The sequence below is a fragment of the Dendrobates tinctorius genome, unplaced genomic scaffold (assembly GCF_039654945.1).
Source record: "Dendrobates tinctorius isolate UK_male_01 unplaced genomic scaffold, ASM3965494v1 ptg000006l, whole genome shotgun sequence".
Classification (NCBI taxonomy): Eukaryota; Metazoa; Chordata; class Amphibia; order Anura; family Dendrobatidae; genus Dendrobates; species Dendrobates tinctorius.
In genome coordinates, this window is record NW_027361674.1 from 300,408 (window position 1) to 316,088 (window position 15,681).

The following is a 15,681-nucleotide window of genomic DNA, read 5'->3' on the forward strand; positions in this document are numbered from 1 at the left end:
CCTACTCACAGGTCTGCGTAGGTTATTAGCCATTATCCAAAGAGCATTTTTATTGAAGTGGAGGACAGCCCGAAGATTTAAACTGAAGCTGCAGGGAGTTACTCAACTGTCTGGGCTCTAGCACCGATTTTGCTTCATCCTTCTCCTACATCCAGCTTCCTCTGTGCCAGTCCTCGCCAAGTTACAATACTAATCTAGTGTTGAGGAGAGCCTTAAGATCAAATACTTAATTAACCTCAAGACATAAGAGTAGAGTTGAGCGAAACGGGTCACAAAAATTCAAAAGTCGCCGACTTTCGCCAAAGTCGGGTTTCATGAAACGAAACCCGACCTTAGCGTTAGGTCGGCCACGAGGTCGGCGACTTTAGCGCTAAAGTCGCGTTTCAAAAGATGCTTTAGCGCCCTTTTTCAGCCAGTCAGGAAGAACGAACACTGTGGGCAACGTGATGACATAGGCAGCGGTCACCACCATGTTTGAGAAGGGCATGCAAGTGATTAGCTTGCTTTGTGCGGCGTCACAGGGGGTATAAAAGGGCGTGCACGCCGACCGCCATCTTACTTATGCTGATCTCTGAATAGGGAGAGCTGCTGCTGCTGCTGATTCTGTAGGGTGAGCGTTAGTCAGAGAAGAAGATACCAAAAACTGCTTCTGCTGCTAGCGATTTTGCATGTACAACACACCAGTTACTGTGCAGTGCAAGGGGAGGCTATATTTTGGTGCATCAGCTCTGTTGGTTATTAGGCTGCCTTTTAAGGCTCCCTGATAGCTGCATTGCTGTTTTCACAGTGCTGAGCAAACTGCTTTTTTCAAAGCAATCCAAATTTTATTGTTTTGTCCTGGTGAGTTACTGAGCGTTCATTTTTTCACACACCGTACAGTGGTGTACGCTTCTCACACAGTACCGTGTACCGGCTGTTATCATGGCCAAATTGAAGCTATCTGTATGTGACTCTGTAAGAAAAAGCCGAGGAGTTTGTCCGTTCTTACAGACCTACACTCTAGGGAGATTCCAATTCTGCCCAATTCTATATACACCTTGTAGTTTGTCATACACTAGGCAATTTCTCCCTGTGACATTGCGGTGTAATCTCAACTGCGCTTGATACTAGTTCAGCGGCCAAATTGAAGCTATTTGTGTGTGACTCTGTAAGAAAAAGCAGAGGAGTTTGTCCGTTCTTACAGACCTACACTCTAGGGAGATTCCAATTCTGCCCAATTCTATATACACCTTGCAGTTTGTCATACACCAGCCAATTTCTGCCTGTGACATTGCGGTGTAATCTCAACTGTGCTTGATACTAGTTCAGCGGCCAAATTGAAGCTATCTGTGTGTGACTCTGTAAGAAAAAGCCGAGGAGTTTGTCCGTTCTTACAGACCTACACTCTAGGGAGATTCCAATTCTGCCCAATTCTATATACACCTTGCAGTTTGTCATACACCAGCCAATTTCTGCCTGTTACATTGCGGTATAATCTCTACTGGGCCTGAGACAATAGTTCAGCATCCTCCAATCTACAGTGAGCTTCAAATTCTCACCTGTACTATATACAGCTTCTGCCTTCTCATACACCAGCCAATTTCTGCCTGTCACATTGCGGTATAATCTCTACTGGGCCTGAGACAATAGTTCAGCGTCCTCCAATCTACAGTGAGCTTCAAATTCTCACCTATACTATATACAGCTTCTGCCTTCTCATACACCAGCCAATTTCTGCCTGTCACATTGCGGTCTAATCTCTACTGGGCCTGAGACAATAGTTCAGCGTCCTCCAATCTACAGTGAGCTTCAAATTCCCATCAATACTATATACAGCTTCTGCCTTCTCATACACCAGCCAATTTCTGCTTGTCACATTGCGGTGTAATCTGTCCTGGGCCTGAGACAATAGTTCAGCATCCTCCAATCTACAGTGAGCTTCAAATTCTCACCAATACTATATACAGCTTCTGCCTTCTCATACATCAGCCAATTTCTGCCTGTCACATTGCGGTGTAATCTCTACTGGGCCTGAGACAATAGTTCAGCGTCCTCCAATCTACAGTGAGCTTCAATTTCCCACCAATACTATATACAGCTTCTGCCTTCTCATACACCAGCCAATTTCTGCCTGTCACATTGCGGTGTAATCTCTACTGGGCCTGAGACAATAGTTCAGCGTCCTCCAATCTACAGTGAGCTTCAAATTCTCACCAATACTATATACAGCTTCTGCCTTCTCATACACCAGCCAATTTCTGCCTGTCACATTGCGGTATAATCTCTACTGGGCCTGAGACAATAGTTCAGCATCCTCCAGTCTACAGTGAGCTTCAAATTCCCACCAATACTAAATACAGCTTCTGCCTTCTCATACACCAACCAATTTCTGCCTGTCACATTGCGACGTAATCTGTCCTGGGCCTGAGACAATAGTTCAGCGTCTTCCAATCTATAGTGAGCTTCAAATTTCCACCAATACTATATCCAGCTTCTGCCTTCGCATACACCAGCCAATTTCTGCCTGTCATATTGCGGTGTAACCTCTACTGGGCCTGAGACAATAGTTCAGCGTCCTCCAATCTACAGTGAGCTTCAAATTCTCACCAATACTATATAGACCCTCTACCTTGTTTTACAGTACCATATAGCTGTTGTTATTTTGGGTACCTTTTTAATAAAAATGAAGAAGTATGGTGGAAGTGGCCGTGGAAGTGGGCGGGGGTTGCTAGTTGGTCCTGATGGTGGTGTTGGTGGTGGTGCTTCTGCTGGTGGTGGTGCTTCTGCTGGTAGTGGCAAAAGCACAATAGCACCTAAGGCAGGAGGTGGTGAGCCTGCGTCATTGTCTGGCTCCACAAGGCCTCGTAGTCTCCATTTTCTGGGAGTAGGTAAACCGCTTTTAAAGCCGGAGCTTCAGGAACAAGTTTTGTCTTACATTGCTGACACAGCCTCCAGCTCTATCGCCTCCTCTTCTGAAGTTTCAAAAAATAAAAGCACTGCATCGTCAGTGGAGGCTCCTGGTCAGGAACAACACTTTTCCTTGTGTCCTTCACCCCTACCAAAAGTGAAGGATGCGGCAGGCCACACTACAGATTACTCCATGGAGCTCTTTTCTCATACCATGCCTGGGTTATCAAGTCAAATCGTGAATTCCCCAGGCCAAGATGAATCTGACATGGAGTGCACTGATGCACAGCCACTGCTAGATTTATCTGCTGGTACATTCACTCAGAGCACAACATTGTACTCGCAGTGTACTGAGCCAGAATCTGACCCTGATGAACCTCAGGTGCCCCTTCCCGCATACTATACCACCATACACGGTGACACAGAGGAAGGTGCACATGACATTGAAGAGGAGGTGATGGATGACCCAGTTGTTGACTCAGATTGGCATCCATTGGGGGCAGAGGGTGCCGCTGCCAATAGCTCAGAAGAGGAGGAGGAGCATCCGCAGCAGGCATCGACATTGCAACAGCTGTTATCTAGCAGGCCCGGAGCAGTCCGAAAACGGGTTACAAAAACCAAAAGAGTTGCAGGACCTCTAGGCCAGACGGTCAAAATAGCACAGCGTGCAAGGCATCAAAATGTCTTCCATAGTAGGAAGAGTGCAGTGTGGCACTTTTTTGAACAAAATCCTAATGATCAGGCAAAGGTTATCTGTAAGAAGTGCGCAAAAAGACCTTTAGCCGAGGGAAAAATCTGAGAAATTTGAATACCAGTTGCATGCTTAGACATTTAACCACCATGCACTTGCAAGCGTGGACGGACTACCAAACCACACGTACCACATGTGCAATTGCTCCCAAAGAAGGTAGTCAGCAACGCTACATTCTTTCCCCCACTGTAAGGCCACCGGTTAGCACACCACCAGCAGCAAATGTTGAGGTGTCGTTGCAAGGCCAAAGCAGTCAGGGAATCACAATGTTATATCAACGAAAGACTGAATCTAGTGCATCAGAAAGAACACCAACTCCATCACCATCATCAACCCTCTCTCAGTCCACCATGTCCACCGCTAGTTCCACCATATGCAGCTCTCAAGTCCAGCTCACCCTACCAGAGACTATGAGTAGGACAAGAAAGTACTCATCCTCTCATCCACGTACACTGGGTTTGAACGCCCACATTGCCAAACTAATCTCGTTAGAGATGATGCCCTATCGCTTGGTTGAAAGCGCAGCTTTCCGCGAACTCATGGCCTACGCAGTACCACGCTATGACCTACCCAGTCGGCACTTCTTTTCTCGCAAAGCCATCCCAGCCCTCCACCTTCTTGTGAAAGACCGCATTGTCCATGCACTCAAGCAATCAGTGAGTGGAAAGGTGCACCTCACCACAGATGCATGGTCCAGTAGGCATGACCAGGGCCGTTACGTGTCCATCACTGCGCACTGGGTTAATGTGGTGGATGCAGGGTCCACAGGGGACAGCGGTGGTGGGACAGTGCTGCCTAGCCCACAGTATAGGAAACAGTTGGCTATAGGCGTTCAACCCTCCTCCTCCAGAAGTGAAAGCTCGTCCACAGTGCACAGTCGCACGTGCACTCCATCCGCAGCTGCCAGTGTTGCACACGAGGTGTCCCCCTATCGATCAGCTAGTGCAAAACATCAGCAGGCTGTGTTGAAGATGATGTGTTTGGGCGACAGACACACCGCGGAGGTACTGGCCGACTACTTTCAGCGACAAACTGAGTCATGGCTTGGCAGTCTACATCTTGAGGCAGGCAAGGTAGTTAGTGATAACGGCCAGAATTTTGTGGCAGCCATAGCCCTTTCAAAACTCAGACACATACCTTGCTTGGCTCACACCTTGAACCTGGTGGTGCAGTGCTTCCTCAATAATTATCTGGAGTTAACAGCCCTGCTCCATAAGGTTCGAAGACTGTGCTCGCACATCCGCCGGTCGCCGGTACACTCCAGTCGTATGCAGAAGCTGCAGCGATTGCTCCACCTTCCCAAGCACCGCCTAATTATCGACGTTGCAACAAGGTGGAACTCCACCCTGCACATGGTTGAGCGGCTGTGCGAACAGAGGCAGGCCGTAATGCATTTGTGGGAGGATACACGGGCAGGCACTTTGAGGGCAGACATGGAGTTGACAGGTGTGCAGTGGTTGAAGCTGAAAGACCTCTGTAAAGTCCCACTTATGCGTCTGCTCATGCAAACTTTGACGCACATTAAGGAGCAGGCGTCTGCAGCCGAGGTTGATGAGGAGGAAGAGGTGGAGGGAAGCCTTGATGACAGTCAGCCATTGTCTGCTCCGGGACCTCTCCTGGATGAGGTGGAGGAAGAAGAGGAAGAGGAGGAGGAGGATGATGATGGGGATGATTATTTAGGGGAGGAGGATGCTTCTCATGGGGCAAGAGAAAATGTTGGCATGGCAAGGTCTGGTACAGGCTTTGTGCGTGACTGGAGGGATGTGGATTTGCCAGAAAGTGCTCCTCCACCCAGCACTCGCAGTGCATCATTGACATCGGGAACATTGGCCCACATGTCAGATTATGCCTTGCAGATCCTAAAAAGGGACCCCCGCATTGCCAAAATGATGAACGATGATGACTAATGGTTGGCCAGCATCCTGGATCCATGCTATAAAGGCAAATTCCAAAACATAGTGCCACAGGAGAACCTTGACCTAATATTGGCTAACAAACAAGCAACTCTGGTAAACCGGTTGGTTGAGGCATTCCCAGCGCACAGCAGCGGTGATGGTTCTCACACGAGCCATAGGGGCCGGGGGCAGCTTGGAAGAGGTGTTCATGGTGCACACATCAGAAGTGGTGTTGGAGACAGGGGTTTCATAACCATGTTGTGGACTGATTTTTCAAGTCCCGCTCACACGACTGGTAATACTGCATCGATTGAAAGTGACAGGAGAGAGCAGTTGTCAACTATGGTTACAAACTACTTCTCATCCCGTATCGATGTTCTCCCTCACAGGTGATTCCCATTTGACTATTGGGCCGCTAAACTGGACACCTGGCCTGAATTGGCACAATATGCTTTACAGGAGCTCGCTTGCCCAGCTGCAAGTGTGCTATCGGAAAGAGTCTTCAGTGCAGCTGGATCAATCCTGACAGAAAAAAGGACCCGTCTGTCGACCCAAAATGTGGATGATCTAACCTTCATTAAAATGAACCATGCATGGTTTTCTAAGGATTTTGTCCCACCTTACCCTGATGACACATAGGTTGCCAGAAAAATGGCTTGCTTTGGTCCTCCTCTTCCTCAGACTTGACCAATTTCGCCTTTAGCAGCAGCTGAATGTCCCACATCAACATATGTAAACCTCCCTAACTGGGCTGCCTCCCCCCCATGGCTGGGGTCACCAGCTAGCGCACGCAACCGTGTGAGTGCCGTTGCCCTGGACAGGTGGGTAGGTTGACTCTTGGGCGCGGGCACTGGCACAGGGTCCCTCATAGTGCAATCAAGTGTCTCTGACAGTGGGGGTGCACACCCGCCATCAGACACACCACCGTACTATGAGGGGCCCAGTGCCAGTACCGACGCCCACGAGTGTGCCCCCTTGCTTTGGCAGGGCCCCAGCATTTGCAATGTTTACCTCTCCCTGCTCCACTGTGTAGTCTGGGCTGTCAAATCCTTCACTGGGACTGCCACTACAAATTTGTTGAACTGATAGATGAAGGTTAAGACGTAGCTATGCCCTGTCCCGCTGACCGGGCTCTAGCTTCAGATGATCAATGGCTTCCATTTCTTATGGACGTCGACTCACAATGACATGCAGTGGTGGTTTATCATCAGCTTTCACAGTTTTCCTACTCACAGACGTGTGACATTCCGGCGCCCATTTTTAAATGTGCCCTCTCATGCCAATCCCATAGAATCGCCTACGTCCTGTGGCTTCTGTCTTTTGCACTCCAAAGTTACGTCACAGATCATGATAGGCAGTGAGCAACATGTTTACATCTCTCCCTGTGATAAAAATTTGATGGAGATGAGTAACGCTGATCGGATCAACGGTACTGCGATACAGCAACACTTTCTTCACAAAGAAATGTTTTCGCTGTCTCCACACACAAATTAATTGAGGGTCAGCATCGCCTCTGAGAACTGTGAAGGAAGTTTTTCCCGTGATTATTAATTCCTAGATTTCTTCAAACACTAGACTTTATGTCAGTAATTGTATGCATCTCATTTCCTATTGCGGAGAGGCTGGACTGTATTACTGAGACAGAAATATGCTGTATATACTCGAGTATAAGTCGATCCGAGTATAAGTCGACCCCCCCTAAATTTGCCTCAAAAACCTGGGAAAACGTATTGACTCGAATATAAGTCTAGGGTGGGAATTGCCGAAGATACTGGTAAATTTAATGCTGCACAACATACAGTATGCCCCCAAAATGCTGCACAGTGAATGCTGGCCCAAATAATGCTGCACAACATACAGTATGCCCCCAAGATGCTGCACAGTGAATGCTGGCCCAAATAATGCTGTACAACATACAGTATTCCCCCGAAATGCTGCACAGTGAATGGTGGCCCAAATAACGCTGCACAACATATGCCCCCATAAATGCTGCACAGTGAATGGTGGCCCAAATACCGTAATGCTGCCCCCAAAGTGATAGGATTACTGACAACCCTATCATGTTGCTGCCGCTGCCGCTGTCCCTGCTGGAATTTAAAAAAAAAAAAAAACACTATATACTCACCTACGTTGATGACAGCTGCTCCTGAGCGTCGCCGACTCTTCAGTAACTCAGGCAGAGGGCGCGTGCTTTCCACGTCATCGCGCCCCCTGCACATCACTGCCGGAGGACGGGAGAGAGCGGCGCGCAGAGATTTTGAACGCCGCTGCGGCCCTATCATCACCCGCCGCCGCCAGGATGCTGCAGGGGACCGCAGACGCACACCGGGGACCACGGAGACGACTGGGACCGCGGAGATGACGGGGACCGGGTAAGTTGGTACCGTGACCCGAATATAAGTCGAGGGGGGTCTTTTTCAGCCGCAAAAGGGGGCTGAAAAACTCGACTTATACTCGAGTATATACGGTATATGAAGATTTAAAAATACCACCAAAAGTGTATACTGGTGTACGCTTCAAATCCATTTCCTTTTTTCTACTTTTTAGATTTTTGTCTAATCCATACTGAGAACACGGAGATTTTAAATGTTTAAACTATGCTATATATACCTGCTATCCAGTGATAATGTACCCTTTCTCAACTTTGTACAATCTGGTCAAATCCATACTATGCCTGAGACAGTCTGAGCCTGCCTCCTGATCTATAGACATAGGTTTTTAATGTGTAAACTATGCTATACATACCTGTAATCCGGTGATACGTTACCCTTTCTCACCTTTGTCCAATCACGTCTAATCCATACTGGGCCTGAGACCATCTGAGCCTGCCTCCTGATCTATAGACATAGGTTTTTAATGTGTAAACTATGCTATACATACCTGTGTTGTGAGTTCATTTTCCCCTTCACCGTCGATGTCTGATGAACTCCCTCTTCTGGTGAAGGAAGGTAGTGAGGCTGATTACCAAACACCTGATCTGGTAGATGATGACTGGGTAACAGGAACTGCTGACTGGATATAAGGCAGCCGACACCCTTCTGAGTCGCTGGTGATTTCTCTGCTGTATTCTTGGAGACCAGTCTGATTCCTGCTTCCCAAAGATAAGTTTTTGCTCTGCTATTGAACTTATTAGTTTTGTTTTGTTTACCTTGTTTTTTGGAGTTCAGCCATCCCCGGTCGGGGGTGTGCTGAGTTCCATTTTTGTCTCTGATCAGTTTGTCTCTTTGCTCTGTCTTCAGAATTTACCTGAGTGCTGATATAGTCTTTTTGAAGTCCTAGCGACTTCAGGGCCTGTTTTTCCTATCAGACGGTTGGGACATTTTTTGGTAGGGTTTTTTGCGGATTGCAGACAGCAGCTTTTCCATCCTGTCCTTTTTAGTTAGCTTGAGCCCCATCATTTGCTCAACCTATCTTTCTATCTGTGTTAGTGTTTTCATCTTGCTTCACCGTCATTATATGTTGAGGGCTGCCTATTGCTTTGGGGTCTGCTCTGGGGCAGTTTAGATTTCCCCTTTCTTTCTTTAGGCCTATTTAGTTCTCCGGCTGTGAGTAATAAAGCTAAGAAATCGCTAGCACAACTACAAACGGACATACCACACCACACACAGAATCGACAAAGCTTGCAATCTGTCCATCTTTTCTGTAGCTTGTATGGGTGTGGCGTCCCGGGTGGAGTCCAATTAAGCCACAGGCTCCACTCCTGGTGGTGCCCTTTTGGACATTCCTTTAAGGTTCAGCTTTGCAATCATACAGCCCCCGGAAACCAAACACTTTGCCTTCATGGACGCAGTTTGGAGGTTCGTGGGAATAATGCCGCCCCATCGCAGTTGGCATAATTTATTGGTGGGAAGTTCGACGGTATATGATCGTGTTCGATTTCAGAATTTTTTGTTTTGTATTTTACATTTTTATTCCAGCCTTTCTTGACTTCATAAGGGCATGTGTTGTGGGCTCATCTTCGGGTTTGCCTCTGGCTTCTGGTGAGGGTTATGGAGCTGGCTGTGCTGACAGAGGAGTAGTGAGTCCTCTATCTGGACTCCCTCTGTTGGTGAAGGGAGGTAATGAAGCTGATCTAAATGGCAGACACCGGCCACCTGAGGAAGAGGACTGTGATTGGACATCAGGAATTTCTGATTGGATTTAAGGCAGCCGACTCCCTAGTTTCTTGGTGGTGATTTCTCCTGACTGTGGCTTCTGGTTTCCAGTTTTGTTCCTGCCTTCTTAAAGCTAAGTTTTCTCTGCTATTGTTCATATGAGTTTTCGTCTTGTTTACTTAGTTTTTGTGTTCAGCCAGCCCTGGCTGGGACTGGGCTGAATCCCCATTTTGTCTCTGATCAGTTGCTCTCTTTTGCTCTTCAGAATATACCTAAGTGCTGATATAGGGAATTGAAGTCTAGCGACTTCAGGGCCTTTTTCTATCAGACGTGTTGGACATTTTTTGGCAGGGTTTTTTGCGTGATTGCAGACAGCAGCTTTTCTTTCCTGTCCTTTCTAGTTAGTGAGGGCCCCATCGTTTGCTCAGCCTATCTTTCTATCTGTGTTTGTGTTTTCATCTTGTTTCACCGACAATACATGTTGGGGGCTGTCTATTGCTTTGGGGTCTGCTCTGGGGCAGATTAGATTTTCCCTTTCTTTCTTTAGGCTTATTTAGTTCTCTGGCCGCGACGAGGCGTCTAGGACCACCGTAGGCACACTCCACGGCTACTGCTAGTTGTGCGTATAGGATCAGGGGTCTGCAATCCGCTAGTTACCAACCTCTCCGGTTTTCTGGGCTTAGCTTGCTTTTTGTTTTTTTCCTCCTCGGTGACTCATTCATAACAGAATCACCAGCCGTACCGCAGATTCTAGGGTACTCAAAAGCAGGAGAGAATTGTTAAAAAAAAAAAAATGTCGGAATTTTTTTTTTTATATATGTATATTTTCTCCTCTTTTTCTCTTGGGCCGTAGGAGGATTCTTTTTTTTCTTTCTCCTTGATGGAGATTAAGCAATTGTCTGATCGTGTGGAGCAGCTTGCTGCTGAAGTGCGGGGAATTTCTGCCTATCTCACTCATTCACATGCTGTTGAACCGAAGATCCCTACTCCTGATGTGTTTTTTGGGGATCGGTCTAAATTTTTGAATTTTAAGAATAATTGTAAATTATTTCTTGCCTTGAAGCCTAACTCATCGGGGAGCTCTGCGCAGCAGGTTAAAATTGTCATCTCCTTGCTGCGCGGCGATCCCCAGGATTGGGCGTTTTCTTTGACACCTGAAGACCCTGTTTTGACTAAAGTGGATGCATTTTTTCAAGCCTTGGGGTTGTTATATGATGAACCTAATGCTGTTGATCAAGCTGAGAGAGCCCTATTGGCATTGAACCAGGGTCAGGATCCTGCAGAGTTATACTGTCAGAAATTCCGAAAGTGGGCGGTCCTTACTACATGGAATGATAGTGCATTGGCAGCTCTCTTTCGGAAGGGTTTGTCTGAAACTTTAAAAGATACTATGGTGGAATTTCCTGTTCCCTCTGGTCTTGACGATTCTATGTCATTAGCCATTCAAGTTGATCGGCGTTTACGTGAACGCAAGACTACACGGGAGGCGCTGCCACCTTTTGAACAAATGTCTGAACCTATGCAATGTGATAGAGTTTTGTCTAGGGCGCAACGTCAGGAGTTTAGAAGGCGTAATAAGCTGTGTTTTTTCTGTGGCGATGCCTCTCATGTTATTTCTGTCTGCCCTAAACGAGAGAAACGTTTTGCACACACATTTGCTGTGGGTGGTGTACAACCTAAGTTTCTTTTGGCAATTACTCTGATCTGCTCCTTATCCACATTTTCCGCGAAGGCTTTTGTGGATTCAGGAGTGGCCTTGATTCTGATGGACTTGGATTTTGCTAAACGTTGTGGTTTTCCTATGACACCTCTGTGGACGCCTATTCCTTTGAGGGGTATTGATGCTACTCCTTTGGCGAAGAATAAACCTCAGTTTTGGACCCAGGTGATAATGCGAGTTGCCCCAGACCACCAAGAAAATTGCAGATTTTTGGTGTTGCATAATTTACATGATACCATTGTTCTTGGTTGTCCCTGGTTGCAAATCCATAATCCGGTTTTGGATTGGAAATCTGTGTCTGTGGTGAGTTGGGGTTGTCGGTGTGCTCTTGGTGACACTCCTGTTTTCTCCACCTTTCCCCAGTCGCATGATGTTCCTGACTATCTGGCTAATTTTTATGATGTATTTAGTGAGAGCAAGTCTGCGTCTTTGCCTCCTCATAGGAGTTATGACTGTGCAATTGAGTTGAGACCTGGGTGTAAATTTCCCAAGGGTCGACTTTTCAATTTATCTGTGCCCGAACACGAGGCTATGCGATCTTATATTAAGGAGTCGTTGGAGAAGGGTCATATTAGACCATCCTCTTCGCCCTTAGGTGCTGGGGTTTTTTCGTGGCCAAGAAAGATGGTTCTTTAAGGCCTTGTATTGACTATCGTTCCTTCAACAAAATTACGGTTAAATATCAGTATCCGTTACCCCTGATTTCTGATTTATTCTCCAGAGTTAAAGGTGCTTGCTGGTTTACTAAGCTTGACCTCAGGGGGCATTTAATCTTATTCGCATCAAGCATGGGGATGAATGGAAGACGGCGTTTAATACTCCGGAGGGACATTTTGAGTACCTGGTGATGCCTTTTGGGCTCACTAATGCCCCTTCTGTCTTCCAGTGCTTCATGAATGATATTTTCCGGGACTTTGTGGATAAATTTTTGATCATCTATTTGGATGATATTTTGATCTTTTCCAGGGATTGGGACTCTCATGTGGAACATGTTCGGACTGTGTTCCGGATTTTGAGAGTGAATTCCTTGTATGTTAAGGGATCGAAGTGCCTTTTTGGTGTACAGAGGATTTCATTTTTGGGATTTATTTTGTCTCCGTCAACTATTGAAATGGACCCGGCCAAGGTACAGGCCATTTATGATTGGGTTCAACCCACTTCTTTGAAGGCTCTCCAGAAGTTTTTGGGTTTTGCTAATTTTTATTGTAAATTTATAGCTAATTTTTCTGGCATTGCTAAATCACTGACTGATTTATCTAAGAAGGGCGCTGATGTGCTGAATTGGTCTTCAGAGGCTGTTTTGGCCTTTCAGGAGCTGAAGCGGAGGTTCACTTCTGCTCCGGTTTTGCGGCAACCTGATGTCTCACTTCCTTTTCAGGTGGAGGTAGACGCTTCAAAGATTGGTGCAGGAGCTGTTTTGTCCCAAAAAGATCCGGTGACGTCTAAAATAAATCCTTGTGCCTTTTTTTCCCGAAAGTTCTCCCCATCTGAACGCAACTATGATGTGGGGAATCGGGAATTGTTAGCCATGAAATGGGCATTTGAGGAGTGGAGACATTGGTTGGAGAGAGCTAGACATCAAGTTGTGGTCCTCACTGACCACAAGAATTTGATTTACCTTGAGTCGGCCAAACGCTTGAATCCTAGACAGGCTAGGTGGGCCTTGTTTTTTAAGCGTTTTGATTTTGTGGTCTCCTTTCTTCCAGGCACTAAGAATGTTAAGGCAGACGCCCTTTCTAGGAGTTTCTTTGCTGATTCTCCTATTGTGACCAAGCCTACTACCATCCTAGGTGAGGGGGTAGTTCTTTCTGCCGTCTCGCCCGATTTGAGACGTGCTCTGGAAGAATTCCAGAAGGACAGACCTGAGCGTTGTCCTATGGGAAAATTATCATAGAATCATAGAATCGTAGAGTTGGAAGGGACCTCCTGGGCCATCTGGTCCAACCCCCTGCTCAAAGCAGGATTCGCTAAATCATCCCAGTTAGATGTCTGTCCAGCCTCTGTTTGAAGACTTCCATGGAAGGAGAACTCACCACTTCTCGTGGCAGCCTGTTCCACTCATTGATCACTCTAACTGTCAAAAAGTTTTTTCTAATATCTAATCTGTGTTTCCTCCCATTCAGCTTCATCCCATTGCTTCTAGTCTTTCCTTGTGCAAATGAGAATAAAGTTGATCCTTCTACAATGTGACAGCCCTTTAGATATTTGTAGACAGCTATTAAGTCTCCTCTCAGTCTTCTCTTTTGCAAACTAAACATTCCCAAATCCTGCAACCTTTCCTCATAAGACAGGGTTTGCAGACCGGTCACCATTCTGGTCGCTCTTTTCTGAACTTGCTCCAGTTTGTTGATGTCTTTTTTAAAATGTGGTGCCCAAAATTGGACACAATATTCCAGATGAGGTCTGACCAAAGAGGAGTAGAGGGAAATAATTACTTCACGTGATCTAGACTGTATGCTTCTGTTAATACATCCTAGAATTGCATTTGCCTTTTTTGCTGCTGCATCACACTGTTGACTCATATTCAGTCTGTGATCTATTAGTATACCCAAGTCTTTTTCACATGTGCTGTCACTTAGCCCTATTCCTCCCATTCTATATATGCTTTTTTCATTTTTATTGCCCAGATGTAGTACTTTGCATTTCTCCCTGTTAAAAACCATTCTGTTAGTTGCTGCCCACTTCTCCAGTTTATTTAAATCTTTTTGAATCCTCTCTCTCTCTTCTCTAGTATTAGCTATCCCTCCTAGCTTTGTGTCATCAGCAAATTTAATCAGTTTACCCTCAATTCCTTCATCTAAATCGTTGATAAAGATGTTGAACAATACAGGGCCCAGGACAGAGCCCTGTGGTACCCCACTTGAGACATTCTTCCAACTGGATGTGCAGCCATTTACGACCACTCTTTGGGTCCGATCACTAATCCAGTTATGAATCCACCTAACAGTTGCCTTGTCCATTCCATACTTAGTCATTTTTTCAATAAGGATTGTATGAGAGACTTTGTCAAATGCTTTGCTGAAGTCAAGATATACTATATCTACAGCATTTCCTTGATCCACCCAATCAATAATACCGTCATAGAAGGAAATTAAATTAGTCTGACATGACTTATTAGTTACAAACCCATGCTGACTCTGTTTAATCACTTCATTCTTATCCAGGTATTGACATACATGTTGTTTAATAATTTGTTCAAAGATCTTTCCTGGTATAGAAGTCAGACTCACCGGCCTATAGTTGCCTGGGTCCACCTTCTTCCCCTTTTTGAAGATAGGAACAACATTTGCTCTTCTCCAGTCTTCTGGCACATCTCCTGTTCTCCAAGAATTTTCAAAGATTATGGAGAGGGGTTCAAAAATTTCTTCTGCTATCTCCTTCAGTACTCTGGGGTGTAATTCATCTGGACCTGGAGACTTGAATTCATTTAGGTTAGCTAAGTGTTTCCTCACTATCTTTCTGTTTATAGATATCCTGGATTCTTCTATTCCCTTAATAGGACAGTGAATAACAGTTGATGTTACATTTCCTTTCTGAGAGAAAACAGATGCAAAATAGGAATTTAAAAGTTCAGCCTTCTCAACATCCTGTCTTACCATTTCATCATTTTCATCCTGTAAAAATCCTATAGCATCTTTGACTTTTCTTTTACTTTTGACATATCCCCAAAATCCTTTATTATTGCTTTTGACATCTCTTGCAAGCCTCAATTCATTTTCAGCTTTAGCTAATCTGATTTGTGCCCTGCAGGTTCTGCAGACAGCATTATATTCTTCTTTAGATATGCCTCCCTCTTTCCATTTTATAAACATTTTTTTCTTCCTTTTTAGCATGTGCTTAAGTTCTGTGTTCATCCATCCTGGTTTCCTTAAATGCTTCCTATTCTTCCCTCTTTTCGGAATTGTTAACAACTGTGCTTTGAGAATTTCATTTTTCAAGATTTCCCATCCTTCCTGGACATTTTTGTCTTTAAGGATATCCAGCCATTGGATCCCTCCAATTCTCTTTCTGAATCCCTTAAAATCTGCCTTTCTGAAATCTAACCTTGACGTCTGAGTCTTCACAGGTCTTCCGCCTCTAGTTATCCAAATTGTATGTTCCTGACCAGTGGAGGAAGAGAGTGATGTCTGAAGTTCATTGCTCCGCATTGGGTGGTCATCCAGGTATTTTTGGTACCAGAGATTTGGTGAGTCGGTCTTTTTGGTGGCCTGCCTTATCTCGTGATGTCAGGAATTTTGTGCAGTCCTGTGGGACTTGTTCCCGGTCTAAACCCTGTTCTCGCTCTAGTGGGTTGTTGATGCCCTTGCCGGTGCTTAAGAGGCCATGGACCCATAT